Source organism: Onychomys torridus, chromosome 17, assembly GCF_903995425.1.
Source record: "Onychomys torridus chromosome 17, mOncTor1.1, whole genome shotgun sequence".
Taxonomy (NCBI): Eukaryota; Metazoa; Chordata; class Mammalia; order Rodentia; family Cricetidae; genus Onychomys; species Onychomys torridus.
This window is the reverse complement of record NC_050459.1, coordinates 6,691,656-6,698,622: the sequence shown is the minus strand read 5'-3', so window position 1 is coordinate 6,698,622 and position 6,967 is coordinate 6,691,656. Positions and strand designations below refer to the sequence as shown.

Sequence of the window (6,967 nt, the reverse complement as noted above, 5' to 3'; positions counted from 1 at the left end):
AAGTGAGATGGACACAAAGGATAAAGGAAATAGGTAGCAAAAATGCTGAAGCACCAGAAACATCACAAAGTCTGTCCTCTAGGATACAGAGTGCAGGAAGAACAGGATAGTGATCGGAAAGTCAGAGAACAAGGAGAAAATAACATGTGGATAACAAACACAGGGTGCTATGGAGGTGGGTGTAAAGATGCATGGATGTGGAGAGAATGATGGCCAAACACAGATACAAACAGAAGTCTTTAGAAGTAAAGGTATTTAGAAAGCTATGGGCGAAAATCAGTAAGCAGCAGAAAGGGAGGCAGGAGAACCAGGGTCTAGAGAGCTATAGGGCCATGTTTCCTACGGATGTAAACAAGTGGTACATCCATTGTCTGCATGATACCGACCACACTACTGGATGAGACAGGACTTAGTTGAACCCTCTTGCTGATGGGTAGTCTAACTGGCTAGATAGAATCTCATTGTAGTTTTGATTTGCATTTCCCTAATGGCCAAGGATGTTGACCATTTTTTTCCTATGTTGGTTTTTATATCTTTATTTGAAAAGTATCTGTTAGCGTTTATTGTACCTGCATTTACTGGATTGTTTTAGTTTTAAACATTTTTTTCATTCATTCCTAATGAATTCTTGGTAATCTCTTATTACATGAATATTTAACAAAGACTTTCTCACATTCTGTAGACATCACTTCACTCCAGAGATTATTTCCTTTACTGTATAGAAAAAAATAATTTGATGCATCCCCATCTGTCAGCTTTTGCTCTGATTTCCTGCCCTGTTGGAGTCCTGTTCAGAAAGTCATTGTCCATTCCCATATCTTAAATATTTTCTCCTGATGTTTTCTTCTACTGTCCTCAAAGTTTCAGATTGTGAATCTGTTTTAGGTCAACTTTTGTATAAATTGGGAAAGAAGGATCAACTTTTTTTTCTTCTATATGTGGATGGATATCCAGTTTTGTCCTCTATGTGTGGATGGATGTCCAGTCTTGTCCTCTATGTGTGGATGGATGTCCAGTCTTGTCCTCTGTGTGTGGATGGTTATCTGGTCTTGTCCTCTATGTGTGGATGGATGTCCAGTCTTGTCCTCTATGTGTGGATGGTTATCCGGTCTTGTCCTCTATGTGTGGATAGATATCCAGTTTTATCTCTGTGTAGATGGATGTCCAGTCTTGTCCTCTATGTGTGGATGGATATCTGGTCTTGTCCTCTATGTGAGGATGGATATCCAGTTTTGTCTATGTGTGGATGGATATCCAGTTTTGTCTATGTGTGGATGGATGTCCAGTCTTGTCCACTATGTGTGGATGGTTATCCGGTCTTGTCCTCTATGTGTGGATGGATATCCAGTTTTGTCTATGTGTGGATGGATATCCAGGCTTGCCAGCACCACTTGTTGAGACCAAGCCCAACATCGTTCTTTATCTTTTTGCCTAAGAAGTGCTAACACCACTGAGCACAGTGAGACTGTCTGTAGAACAGTGAGGAAATGTCATTTCTAAATTTCACTAATAAGAACTCTAATAAGGAAAGGATCACCTGAAGTCTTCCTGAGAAGAGGATTCTCAGGTATAATAATGTGTGTACAGGGACTTTTGCCATGGTACAGGTGATAAAATGTACTTCTTGCGCAGGGGCCATGCTAATCTCTGTATCATTCCAGTTTTTAGTATATGTGCTGCCAAAGCGAGCACAGAGCGAGATCCAGGAAAGGCACAAAGCTACACAGAGAAACCCTGTCTCAAAAGAAACAAACAAACAAAAAATGTACTTCTTGCAAATATGAGGACCAGAATTCCACCCCCAGGTCCATGTAAAAGGGCCAAGTGTGGTAGTGCAGGCTTGTAATCACAGCTGTATGGAGGCAGAGACAGACTGCTCCCTGGAGGCTAGCCAGCCTGCACTATGTGGTGAGTAAGAGACTCAGTCTCAAAATTACAACAAAATGAGAGTAAACAAGAAGACGGACAGTGTACGAGGCTTCAGCAGACAGCTTCACACCCGTGTTCGTGAGGATGACCACTCCTAACTGAGTGGGTCAATAAACAAAGCAAAAAGACATGAGTATGAGAAAAGGAGTTGTGGGGAGTGGAGGCAGGTTGGTGAGGGTGGCATGGAGATAAGAACAGGCTAGATGAGAGTAATCAGATTGCATTATAAGCCTGTGTAGAACTGTCAAAAAATGGATTTAATTAATGACAAGCTAAAGAAAAAAAGTGGATATGGAAGGTTATCCTCTGTTTTTTACATACTTGTGCACATATACTTGCATGCACATCTGCATTCCATATGCAAATATACAGACACACATATACACCTGCAAAACAATGTGCATACACACAGACTATGGAATTCACTGAAGTTCTTCATGACTCCAATATGCTCTTTCTTCTGGATTTCTTTCCAGAGAATTGTCAAAAAGCATCTGGTTTCTCCCCTGGCACCTATCGGGGTCCACTCCCAGGCAACATCCCTTGCCAGGGAGTTTATCCTTGTCTTCTCAATGGTCTGGGTTATATCACTGGTAGTAGATCTATGACTTCGTTGCTGACTTAGACTGTGTGTCATGGCAGCCATGTAGTAGTTCTTTGAAGCCTGAACCTTAAATATTGGCTCAGTAAAAATGCTTGTATGCAAAAATACATTCCATGTTTCATCAAAAAAAAGACTTATTATTTTATGTTTATGAATGTTTTGTCTGCATGTGTGTCTATGTACTGCAGTAACCAGGGAGGCCAGAAGAGGGTACAGGATCCTCTGGAGTTGTAGACGGTTGTGAGTTGCCATGTGGATGCTGAGAACTAAACCTGGATTCTCTGAAAGAGCAGCCAGTGCTCTTAACTGTTGAGCCATCTCTCCAGTCCCATATTGCTTCTTTCTGGATATTTATTTGGCCTAGGTCTCTAGTTGCATGAGGTTGCTTTTAAAAGATGAAAGAGCTGTGTATGAACAGTATGATGGCAAAGGCAGCCATTGGATAATTATAATGGCTCAGCTTAATGTACTTTTTTTTTTTTAACGGTTTAAAAAATGTGTATTTAGGATTGTTTTTGCCCTGAAACAAATCCTTCTTCGCTTGGATGGAGTGCCATGGCAGCACATGCTTTAGGATTTCAATATGATTAATGATGCAGTTTTGAATTTCTAGAGAAAGGAACAAGATGAAGCCATAACACAGCAGGATAAAGATGCTCTCAACATTTTGAACAGATATCTAATGGTATTTTCAGCAAAGAAAGACCATGAGAATGGCTCTGATCCTGTTCACTCCATGACCCTCCTTTGGTCATAACATTTTCTGTGAGTAGGTAATAGAGAGCCTCAGGAGTGCGTCTCTGGCAAGGACCAGCCGTGAATCTACATGACAGTATGCTGGATCAGAAACGGGCTGAGGTCAGGGTGAGTGTATTGCCATAGCAGTAGTACACAGAATACCCGTTTCTTTCTGGAAGAAAATATTTAACGTAAAAAAAGGATATTTGAGTTGATCCTGTTATCTGAACCTGTAGAACTTCTCCCCCAGTCCTCATCCCTTGGCCTTTTTACTGCTGTTATCCTGCGTCTCTCCATCTATGGCTGACAACGCTGAGGTAGACTCTGGCCTGCCTGCCTGAAGGCCATGGGCATCAACTCCCAATTAACCTCAGCCATGACATCTTATCTACCTTCTTCTCAGTCTGTTTTAAAGTCTTAAGCACCTAGCCTCTTTCTCCCCAACAGATGGGGAAGGTGCCAGTATGTGACACACGTAGCTGGCAGTGTTTCTTGCCTCTCATTTCTTCCTTCACCTCAGGTTTCTTCTTGTCGATGGGGAGAGGAAAGGTGCTTCTCTTCATTGCTTTGTCATCTCATGTGTCTTGAACACAGGTTTTCATCAGCCTCCTGAGTGTGTGCAGGAGAATTCACTACCCATTAGTAATAGTCTCTGTGTAAGCCTTGCCCAGTCTAGAGCCTCAGCCCCCTAAGGAAGCTGTGGGTTTGCTTTGAGAACATTGTGGGCTAGTGGGATACATCTCCTAAATGCTGTTACAAAAGAAAAAAAAAAGTATGAATGCCTAACTACTGATTGTCATCAATTTATTGGGAACTGGGTGGATGAAGGCTCGCCCTGGTGCATTGCAGTATGAAAGACTTCAGGGTGACCCCAGGAGGACAGACTCCAGGAGAGAAAGGGGTTCTTGGGTGTTTGGTTTGGTGAAGGTGGCTGGTGGCAGGGCAGAACCTGCTGGGAGGCTGGGTTTGTAAAGTACTGCATCCCTTCTTTTAGCAGGCTTCACCGACATGGCAGTTCAGGGCAGTGAGATTGCAAAGGACATAGGAACATCAATTTTGATTAAATCCCATGTCTCCTTCTGACTCACCTGACTCACAAGAACTTGGATCTAGAAGTGCTAGGAAGCCTGATGGCATACTGAGCTCCAGGCTAACACAAGGGAGAGAAATGGATGAGGGTGTGGCATTGCTGCTCACGCTTGGGCAGCTAAGAGAGGACATGCTCTGGGGGTTGGAGACTGCATAGCTGCCCAGGCGGCTCTAACGCAGGGAGATGTCTGTTGTGTTTGTGCTCTTCTGTACCCAGCCTGATGACAGCCTCCATGCCTCGGCCCTCACCGCTTTCACTTACATGTAGCTGACCCCTTCTGTAGACCGGAGAAGGAACTCTTGGTTTTCTTGATTCTGAGTAAATGAAACAGTGTGGTTATGACAAGGTGTCCTGGTCACAGTTCTGTGGCAAAACCAACCTTGTGCTTCCCAGAGGACAGAAACTGTTCTGTTTCACAAGGATGAGTGCTACCCTTTTGCCATAAGAGGGATGAGATGAAGTGTTACACAAATCGCTAAATGGTCTTTTAATGAAAAACCCTGAACCAGACATTGAGGTTATTGTTGAAAGATCAGAGAGACAAAGGAACAAGCCACAGCCACATCTTACCTCTAGGACTCCTCAGCCTGAAAAGCCTTTAGTTCCTGTCTTCTCACACCTTATATACCTTTCTCCACCCAGCCATCACTTCCTTCCTCGTGCTGGGATTAATGGTGTATGTGCTTCCCAAGTACTGGGATTAAAGGTGTGTGCCACCTGCCTGGCTGGTTCTTTCCTAGACTGAGTCAATTTCATGTAGTTCAGGGTGGTTTTGAACTCACAGAGATCCAGACAGATCTCTGCCTCTCGAGTGCTAGGATTAAGGGTGTGTGCCACCACTGTCTGGCCTCCTTATTTAATCTAGTAGCTTGTTCTGTTCTCTGATCTCCAGGCAAATTTTATTAGGGTACACAATATATCACCACAGTGTAGTGGGGGGTGCTGCTTTGTTGTTTGCTTTCCTCTACTGACTTTATTAAAGTGTTGTCATTGAGAACTAAAATATTTAAAACCAATGCCTTAAACTGACCCCTGAGAAGACAAATGGAAGACAGGGAAGAAGAGAAAGGAGGCTGAGCAAGTGGCTGCTGAAGAGTCTGCAGAGGAAAGCATCGTCCTCTAGCATGAAGACAGAAAGGAGAGGAAATTAAGGATATTTTAGGGGTGGTGATCCAGATGACTCTGGGGATGTGTGTGGATGTGTGTCTGCTGTCCTCACTGCTGAACTTGTGAGGAAGTTCTGGGCTTGAGGGAATGGATGTGTTTCCACGAGAGGGAACAGGTGAACCACTGAAGGACAACATAGAATGAAGGATGGGAGAAGAGCCATGAAGGTGAGCTAGTGAGTTCTGTGACAAGTGTGGTGGACTGCGGACATCTACAGTGGGCAGGAGGAGCTTGTTGGGCAAAGGAGACCCTGATGAATTTGTCACTTACCCTCATTGGGCATAATATATGAAGAAGAATATGGATATGCAAAGAAACGTGAAGAATAACTTTTTAAATTGCACATTGGGGCTAGAGAGTCAGCTTGGGAAAGAGTGCTTTTACAGAGGACCTGAACTCAATGTCCAGCATCCCTAACAGGCAGGTCCCAACCACCTGTAGCTCCAGATACCTTCTTCTGGCCGACACAGCAGGTCTGTATTTACATCCTCTCTGTGCCCTGCCCAGGACTGGGCATTGTGAAGAGACTTGAGCCACAGGATCTATGTGTCACACTGACTTTTGAAACGTAACACACCCAGGCATGGTGTGAACTGCTTAGCACACTGGGAATATTCTTGTGCTAGTAATAGATTTTCCTCTGTTCAGCAGTGCATACAGGACAGTCTCAGCCTCTCATATGGGCATGTTGGAGTGCCATGGCCTGATGATGCTGAGTGGGGACTCAGCAGGGTAGTGGACTCATGTGCCTGTTTGCTGACAAGCACACAGAAGGGAGTACTCAGAAAGACAGGAGGAAGATCCCCTCACTGCCCGAGTGCTGATTTTTCTAGGCAGTACTTCGGCATCTTTAATGTGTCATCTGATTTTGATTCTCACAGAGCAATGTGATAGTTATTTTCCAGGCATTCAAGTTTTCTTTATTTTAAAAGTCATTATGATTCTTGATAAATAGAAGCTCAGAAAACCATAAGAATAAAATACCACGTTCCTAGCACAGTTAGTGTTTTGACACACATCCTTTCAGGCATGTGACCTTGGGGGGGGGGGACTGGTGCATTAAACCACCTTCCATTGTTATAGTCTTTGAGCAGCCTCCTGAGCAAGCAGCACTGCCTGCCGGCTCTGCCAAGGGAATGTCCAGACACACAGGTATGCCCTTCTCTGAGATCTTCCTTACATCATGTCTTGTTAGGCTTTTTATTGCTCTGAAGAGACACCATGACCACGGCGACTCTTATAAAGAAAAACATTTTATTGGGGCTAGCTTACAGCTTCAGAGATTTAGTCCATTATTGTCATGTCGGGAAACATGGTGGCATGTGGGCAGACATGATGCTGGAGAGGAACTGAGAATTCTACATCCAGATCAGCATGCAACAAAAGAGAATACCACACTGGGCCTTAGCTTGAGTATCAGAGACCTCAAGACCAGACAC

At 43.9% G+C, this 6,967-nt stretch overlaps 1 non-coding gene across 1 annotated transcript; it reads right to left on the bottom strand.

Annotated features, from left to right (window-relative positions):
* Nucleotides 1-1,587: 1,587 nt before the first annotated feature.
* On the bottom strand, nt 1,588-1,692 carry LOC118569251. The gene has a single exon (XR_004943040.1). It is a non-coding gene; the product is annotated as a U6 spliceosomal RNA (small nuclear RNA).
* Between the last annotated feature and the right edge of the window lie 5,275 nt (nt 1,693-6,967).